We start from the raw sequence: 8,279 nt of genomic DNA on the forward strand, positions 1-8,279 counted from the left end.
GAGGCTGAAGCAGGAGAATTGCTTGAATCTGGGAGGCGGTGGTTGCAGCGAGGAGAGATGGCACCATTGGACTCCAGTCTGGGCGACAGAGTGAGACTCGGTCTCAATAAATGAATAAATTAAATAGGGAGGAGGAGAAACTGTCCCTGCTTCTAATAGATGTGCTGGAACCTTCTACCAGCACGTGAGCCTCCCTGCTACAGGCCCCTCCAGTCATCTCCCAGCTGCTGCCTGGTCTGTGCCCATCTGGAAGCCTGCAGCCAATTCTGAGTTGACGTGGGTCTTCTCTGGCCAGGAGATGTGTGGTTTATGTGGAATCAGCATTTTGCTCTGTCTCACAATCACTCCCTTACATTATGCCTCACAGATACACTTTGGGGTATTGGCTTGTCCCCTGATAAATTCCAAGGGGTGGCATTTCCTGAGCCAAAAGTCCGGATGGTTTTCCTCTAGGGCATGCTGGGTGGCCACGCAGAGAGGGTGACCGGGGGCCTCAACCCTGCATTCTCAGTGCAGAGGGCTTCCCACGCAGGGGCCACTAGAGACCTAGAAGCTCGCTCGCCATGGGAACTGAGGGACTTAGGCTTTCTCTCCATAGGATGGTCAATGGGTGTCAACTTGACTGGGCCATGGGACACCCAGATCGCTGTGTAAACACGATTTCTGGGCATGTCTGTGAGGGTGTCTCCAGAAGAGATTAGCCTTTGAATCGGGTGGACTGAGTCAAGCAGATGCCCGTCCTCCCAGTGTGGGGGGCCTCATCCAACCCACTGAGGGCCCAAATAGAACACTGGGCCTTCAACATGAATTTGGAGAGGGGAGGGCACAAACATTCAGTCTACAGCAGAAAGGGAGAGGGGAGAGAGTAGAGTTTAATTTTTAAGCCCTCCCTGGTAGTGAGAACAATTAATTACAGCAAAGAAGAGAAAGACAAGACTTAAATTTCCAAATCTAAACAGGCTGCCGGGGGTTAGGCAGGGGAAGCACCAGACGCGGGGCCCATGCTGGAAAAACACAGTGATTGTGGCCACCCCATCAGGGCTCCTTTGACTCTCGAAACCAGGCCCTTTCTGTGGGGACCAGTTGCTGCTGGGGGCAGGAGAGGCAGAGGTACCTGGCCCCTGGCCCCTGTTGCACCTTCTGCCTCTTGTGTTTCCTTCTTATTCCTTCTGGGAACAGAGTTTCCAGTGATAAAATATAACTTAAAGGCAAAGGTACTCTGGTAGGAGAGGGACTAGGGCTTGGTTCAGACCTGCATTCTGCAAACAAATTTCTTAATAAAAATGACAGGCCAGGTAAGGTGGCTCACGCTTGTAATCCCAGCACTTTGGGAGACCAAGGCGGGTGGATCACCTGAGGTCAGGAGTTGGTGACCAGCCTGACTAACTAATATGGTGAAACCCCATCTCTACTAAAAATACAAAAATTAGCAGGACATGGTGACGCATGCCTGGAATCCCAGCTACTCGGGAGGCTGAGGCAGGAGAATCACTTGAACTCAGGAGGCGGAGGTTGTGGTGAACCGAGATCGTGCCACTGCACTCCAGCCTGGGCAACAAGAGCAGAACTGTCTCAAAAAAAAAAAAAAAAAAAAAGAAAGAAAGAAAAGAAAAAGAAAAGAAAAAAAGAAAAATAACACCACCACACACCCATGTTCGTATTGTTTTTCACAGTAGCCAAAAGGTACACACAACCCAAGTGCCCATCAGTGGATGGGGGTAAAAAAATACGATACACCCAAAGCATGGAAGAGTATTCAGCCTTAAAAAGGAAGGAAATTCCAACATGTGCTACAATATGGATGCATCTTGAGGACTTTTGGCTGAGTGAAATGAGCCAGACACAGAGCACGAAACCGTGTGATTGCACCTACGTGAGGTATGTAGGGTAGTCGTATTCACAGAAACAGAAAGTAGAATGGTGGGTGCCACGGCCTGGGGAGAAGGAAATGGAGAGTTGTTTAATGGAGACAGAGTTTCAATTTTGTAAGATGAAAAGAGTTCTGTGGATAAAATAATGATGACTGTACCTCAGCTATGTGAATGTACTTAATACCACTGAACAGTACCCTTAAAAATGATTGAGGTCAGGCACGGTGGCTCACGCCTGTAATCCCAACACTTTGGGAGGCAGAGATGGGTGGATCACTTAAGGTTAGGAGTTCTAGACCAGCCTGGCCAACATGGTGAAACCCTTGTCTCTACTAAAAATACAAAAATTAGCTGGGCACGGTGGCGGGCGCCTGTAGTCTCAGCTAGTCGGGAGTCTGAGGCAGGAGAATTGCTTGAACCTGGGGCAGGTGGAGGTTGCAGTGAGCCGAGATCACACCACTGCACTCTAGCCTGGGCAACAAAGTGACACTCCATCTCAAAAAAAAAAAAAAAAAAGACTGAGATGACAAATTTTACATTATGTGAATTTTCCCACAGTTAAAAACAAAAAACAACAACAACAACAAAAACAGCAGCCAGTTCACTGAGTTTCCACCATGTACCACGCACTGGGCAAGGCTCTGATACTGAACATTGTGATCTGCGTTTACAGATGGGGAAACTGAGGCTCAGAGTGACTTACCCAGGGCCACACAGCCTTAGTGGCAGAGCTAGTGCGCTGACTCCTCTGTTGTGTGGCTGAGGTGTGAGAGTCCCTCCCACGGTGCTGCACAAGCTGCCAGGGCTGTGACTCCAACCTCCTTTGCAGGAGGACACTCTTAGAATCCCATCTGAGACCTCAATTTTTAGCATATTCTGTCCTCTTGTTGCAGAAGATGGGGTCCTTTTATTTTACTCTTTTGGGGGATGGAGTCTCACTCTGTTGGCCAGGCTGGAGTACAGTGGTGTGACCTCAGCTCACTGCAACCTCTGCCCCGCCACATTCAAGATATTATTGTATTTTTACAAATACAAAAATGTGTTTTTGTGGAGGTGGGGTTAATGTGGAGGTGAGGTTCTGCCACATTGGCCAGGCTGGTCTCGAACTCCTAGCCTCAGGTGATCTGCCCACCTTGGTCTCCCAAAGTGCTGGGATTACAGGCGTGAGCCACCAAGCCCGACCAGATTTTAAATGCCATCCTGGGAGTTTTCTGGCCATTGCATTCTTCTGTGAGTTAAGAGTCGGTTGGCCGGGCGCGGTGGCTCACGCCTGTAATCCCAGCACTTTGGGAGGCCGAGAGGGGAGGATCACGAGGTCAGGAGATCAAGACCATCCTGGCTAACACGGTGAAACCCCGTCTCTACTAAAAATACAAAAAATTAGCCGGGTGCGGTGGCGGGCGCCTGTAGTCCCAGCTACTTGGGAGGCTGAGGCAGGAGAATGGCGTGAACCCGGGAGGCGGAGCTTGCAGTGAGCCAAGATTGCGCCACTGCACTCCAGCCTGGGCGACAGAGCAAGACTCCATCTCAAAAAAAAAAAAAAAAAAAAGAGTCGACTGCTGAGTCTGAGGTTCAGTCTTTGCCATCAGCTCACTACCACCATCCTCTCCACCATCCTGGTGGCTACTGTTGCCTCCATGCCACTCAGGTGCGGGAGTAGCTCAGGCCTGTGCACCCTTCCCACCTGTGCACCTCCTCAACACGTGAACATCTTAGCATTGTGACGCTACAGTGGGCCAGGGTGATCACCACCTTGCTCCTCAGCAGTGGGCACCCGGTGACCCTCTGGTTGGCAAATGAGCCCTTCTTGAGGGGCTACTTCCTAGGCCCATATCTGATACCAGCTGTCTCAGCCTGGGTCCCCTAGAAGCAGACCCTGAGAATATGATTTGAGAATGAGTCCTTTATTTGGGGAGTGATCCCAGGAAACACCAGTTGAGGACCAGGTGAGATGGAGAGGGGGAGGAAGCCATAAGGAAGGGTGCATTCATAATCTGGTCACTTCTGCAGGCAACTATGGCTCAATTCTGCTGGGACCCTCCAGGCAACTGTGAGGATGTGCTTCAGTGTTCTCCAACTGAGGTAAGAGAGCTGGGGTATTGATCCACCACTTCTGCCAGTCATGGGATCAGGGAAGCTCCCTGGGATTGCAGGCTTGTGCAGCCAGGGAGTGCCCTCGAGTTAAGGCACAGGTGCTTACAGCTGGAAGGGTTGGGGGCATGGAGCGGTGGGGCTGAAGGGAAGTGGATGGGTGTTGTCAATATCTGCAATAAAGCAGAAAAACTACTGTTAAACTTCTTTACATTTAGAGCCCTACTCTTCTGAACCCGTCTCAACTCAGTCATTGACATCCATAATTTTTCAATCCATGCTCTTTCTGCCATCATGAATGTTGATAGTACAGCATTTCTCCAGAGTGATTGTTTCAGGCTGGGTTCCCAGGAGGCTGATTCTGAGGCAGAGAACACGCAGGAAGTTGGTTAGAGGCTGCTCTTGGGATCAACGCCTTTGGAAGAGAATGGAATGGAGGCAAGCAGGATTGGGCTGAGGGAGAAGCTGACCTGGGATGCCAGCCCCCACGGGGAGCTCGGAAGATGAGGTAGCTCTTGCACTTCCATGCCCATCTCTCCTTAGATGCAGCCCATCTTGGGAAGGGAGCGTGTCCTGGGGTGGGCAGCCCGCATCAGCTGAGGCCATCCCTGAAGGGGCCTGCCTGCCAATGGCATCACAGCAGCTGGCAAATGGGCCTCCCATTCCTAAGGGGAAATGCGACTGGTGCAGCAGAACATCTGCCACAGCCCTCCCCTTTACTGCTTGGATCTGCTTCTCCACACCCAGGATGGCCACTCTCTTTCCTGCCCGGGGACCTTCTCTGGCCACAAGGGAGCAGGCACAACCCAGCCATGCTCAGGAGGTGATGCTGTGGGCAGCGGACAGATAACCCATCAACTTCATCCCTGTGGACGACTCCTGGGTGAGTTCCACGTGGTTCCTCAGGCGGTCACTGGCAGGAGAGAGCCCTACTCACCCCCAGTGGTGAGACCTACTTGTTAAAGCACTTTCTGGAACTTTCTCCTCCCCTGCCTAGTTCCTCACTTCCTGGAATACCTGCTTGTCCCCAAACCCTTGTTTCAGGGTCTGCTTTTGAGGGAACTCCAACCAAGATGGGCCCAGTGGAGATGAAGAGGCTGAAAATAAATGAGAGTGTGCAGGGAGGAGCAGGGTCCCCAGGAGGCCTAGGAGGCTGATGGCGTTGGACCTTCAGAGGGAGAGCTGCATTAGGCAGAAGGGGTGATGGTGTTACTTGTGGGGTAAACATGAACACTTCTGGAGGTGGGCTGCAGGAGGACGAGGAATTTGCTTTCTGATTGCATCTGGTTTCTCTGTGAGGAGGGAGGTGAGGTTATCACTGAGGGTGAGGGTGGCTGAAGAGATGAACAACTTGAGGAGAGTGGAGAAGGCCTCGATGGAGAAGCAGGCAGCAGCCTAGGAAAATGGAGACACCCTTCCCAAAGGGTTGGGGGTCAGGGGCCTGGTGGACTGTGAGCTTCTGGAACCATCTGCACCACCGTAAGACCATCTCCATCAACACTCAGCATCCCTGTGGAGGGGCTGAATGTACAGTGGGTTGGACTAGACGCCTTTCATGGGGTGTGCCCGATTCACCACTTTTTTGTCTCTACCAACCATGCCCTCAGCCTCCACAGGGGTTATTTCTGGTACAACTCTGCTCCCAAGCGATAATTCTCAGGGACTGGCGCATCTCCTCCACCCGGCACAGGTACCTATCATAGCAGTCCCCTCGAGAACCAACAGGAACATCAAAGTCAACCTGGTTGTAAACGTCATAGGGCTGGGTCTTCTGGTCCCACTGGATGCCTGAGCCCCGAAGCATCACTCCACTAAAACCATAGTTAAGTGCTTCTTCTGCTGTTACAACCCCAATGTCAATTGTCCAATTTCGCCAGATCCTATTGTTGGTCAGCATCTCCTCCAACTCATCAAGCCAAAGAGAGAAGTTCTTAGAAAACTCATAAATGTCATCCATAAGCCCAAGCAGCATGCATTCAGGCTCCAGACACTCGCTCGTAGAACTCAAACATCTTCTCCCTTTCTTCAAACAGCCAGAAGAAAGGGGTCATGGCCCCAAGATCCAGGGCACGTGTGGTCATAGCCATGATGTGGTTCAACAGCCGTGTGATTTCTCCAAACAGCACTCGGATCCACTGTGCCCGGGGAGGAGGCCGGATGTTTAGCAACTTCTCCACAGCTAGAGAATAGGCCTGTCCATTACACATCATGGACACATAGTCTAGCCGGTCAAAGTGTGGAGGGGCCTGAAGATAGGTCTTGTATTCAATGAGCTTCTCAGTGCCTCGGTGCAGGAGCCCAATGTGAGGATCACACTTCTGCACCATCTCCCCACTCAATTCCATCACTAGTCGCAGGACACCATGTGCTACTGGGTGTTGGGGCCCAAAGTTCAGGGTCATGTTCTTCACCATTGTGTCCTTTGGAGGGTTCACATCACTCCAAGGTGGAGGCTTCCAGTGGGCTGTTTCTTTGCTTGGGTACATAGCAGCTCCCCCAAACTGCTGTGCCCATTCCACATCTGGCTGCCACTGCCCCACACCTTTTCTGATACAGAGCTGAGGGCTAAAGTGGGCTCGGAGGCAATGACGACCAACATGTCTCAGCAAGAGCGCAGCCATCTTGGGTTCCATTCTGGACAGAAGTGATTTTTATTATTATTATTTTTTGAGACACAGTCACTCTGTCGCCCAGGCTGGAGTGCAGTGGCACCATCTTGATCACTGCAACCCCCATCTCCTGGGTTCAAGTGATTGTCTTGCCTCAGCCTCCTGAGTAGCTGGGATTACAGGTGCGTGCAAAAAAAAAAAAAAAAAAAAAAAAAACCACCCAGCTAATTTTTGTATTTTTAGTAGAGACAAAGTTTCATTCACTATGTTGGCCAGGCTGATCTTAAACTCCCGACCTCAGGTGATCCACCTGCCTCAGCCTCCCAGAGTGCTGGGATTACAGGTGTGAGCCCCTGTGCCCGGCCTAAATACACCTTATTTAATACATATTGTTGATCCACTGACATTGACCCCATGTGGCCATAGGGGTCAATGAGTGCTAAAACTCATGCCTGAATGAAACTTATCTAACGTGGATATTTTCTCCCAAAGGCACATGTAGCCTTCTTGATCGTGGGAACACTAGACAGCCTCAGCACTGCAGGGGGCCATTTTAAATGGTGAAATCACCAACAAGCACAAAACTGTGAAAAACATGACACTAAATAGACTGTGAAAAGGACACTTGTTTACGGGTCGGAGAGCTGAAACAGGGAGATGAGGGCTGACTGCTTCACCTCAGCAGGTGACTTTAGTCTCTGGAGACACCAATTTTTCACCACTCTGTGTATGCACTGGCTTTCAAATGCCCACAGAAGGTCCCAAGTATTGATTTTGTTACAAATAAATTTAGCTAGAGGTGAACCCATAAATACAGAATCCAATAATAATGATGATTTGAATCATGTGAGGTTATGTTAGAAACACCCCACCTCTGCACCCCTGAGTACTTCAGTGTATATTTCCAAAATGGTCGTTCTCTTACATAGTCACTTTGGTAGTTATCAGAATCTGGAAACTCACCAGCAATACAATACTATAATTTGATACATGCTTTTCCCCCAGTCCAGCAGCCAATCCAAGATCACAGGATGCATTTAGTTGTCATCTTTTAGTGCCTTTGTTTTTTGTGGTCTTGACTTGCAGAATGTCCTTCTGTGTGGGTTATCTGATGTTTCCTTGCGAGCAGATTCAAGTTGTGCATTTGTGGCAAGAATATCCAGGGGTGTTGTCTTCTCAGTGCATAAGGAGAGATGTACTGCTGTTATTTTGCTATTTGTCCTCTATATGCTTCATAGCTTTTCTAGACCTCATTTCCTGCATTACAAGCTTTTTTGTGTGTGTTTGGTTATTTTTTTTAATAGCAAAATGTTTGAATTTCTTCTCATTTTCTTCCGTGTATATTCTACAGCTATTTTGTTTATGATTACAATGGGCATTACATTTAACATCTGTATTAGTTCGTTCTCACGCTGCTAACAAAGACATACCCAAAACTGGGTAATTTATAAAGGAAAGAGGCTTAATTGACTCACACTTCACTATGGCTGGGAGGCCTCAGGATACTTACAGTCATGGGTGGAAGGGGAAGCAAACATGTCCTTCTTCACATGTCGGCAGCAAGGAGAAGTGCTGAGCAAAAGGGGGAAAGGCCCCTTATAAAACTGTCAGATCGGCCGGGCGCGGTGGCTCAAGCCTGTAATCCCAGCACTTTGGGAGGCCGAGACGGGCGGATCACGAGGTCAGGAGATCGAGACCATCCTGGCTA

The 8,279-nt window shown here is 49.8% G+C and overlaps 1 pseudogene across 1 annotated transcript; it reads right to left on the reverse strand.

Annotated features, from left to right (window-relative positions):
* Window positions 1-5,565: 5,565 nt before the first annotated feature.
* On the reverse strand, window positions 5,566-6,517 carry LOC105544521 (annotated as a pseudogene). Its single transcript, XR_001006776.1, has one exon. The product of XR_001006776.1 is annotated as an NADH dehydrogenase [ubiquinone] iron-sulfur protein 2, mitochondrial-like (transcript).
* Window positions 6,518-8,279: the final 1,762 nt, after the last annotated feature.

The sequence above is a fragment of the Mandrillus leucophaeus genome, unplaced genomic scaffold (assembly GCF_000951045.1).
Source record: "Mandrillus leucophaeus isolate KB7577 unplaced genomic scaffold, Mleu.le_1.0 Scaffold30, whole genome shotgun sequence".
NCBI classification, from domain to species: Eukaryota; Metazoa; Chordata; class Mammalia; order Primates; family Cercopithecidae; genus Mandrillus; species Mandrillus leucophaeus.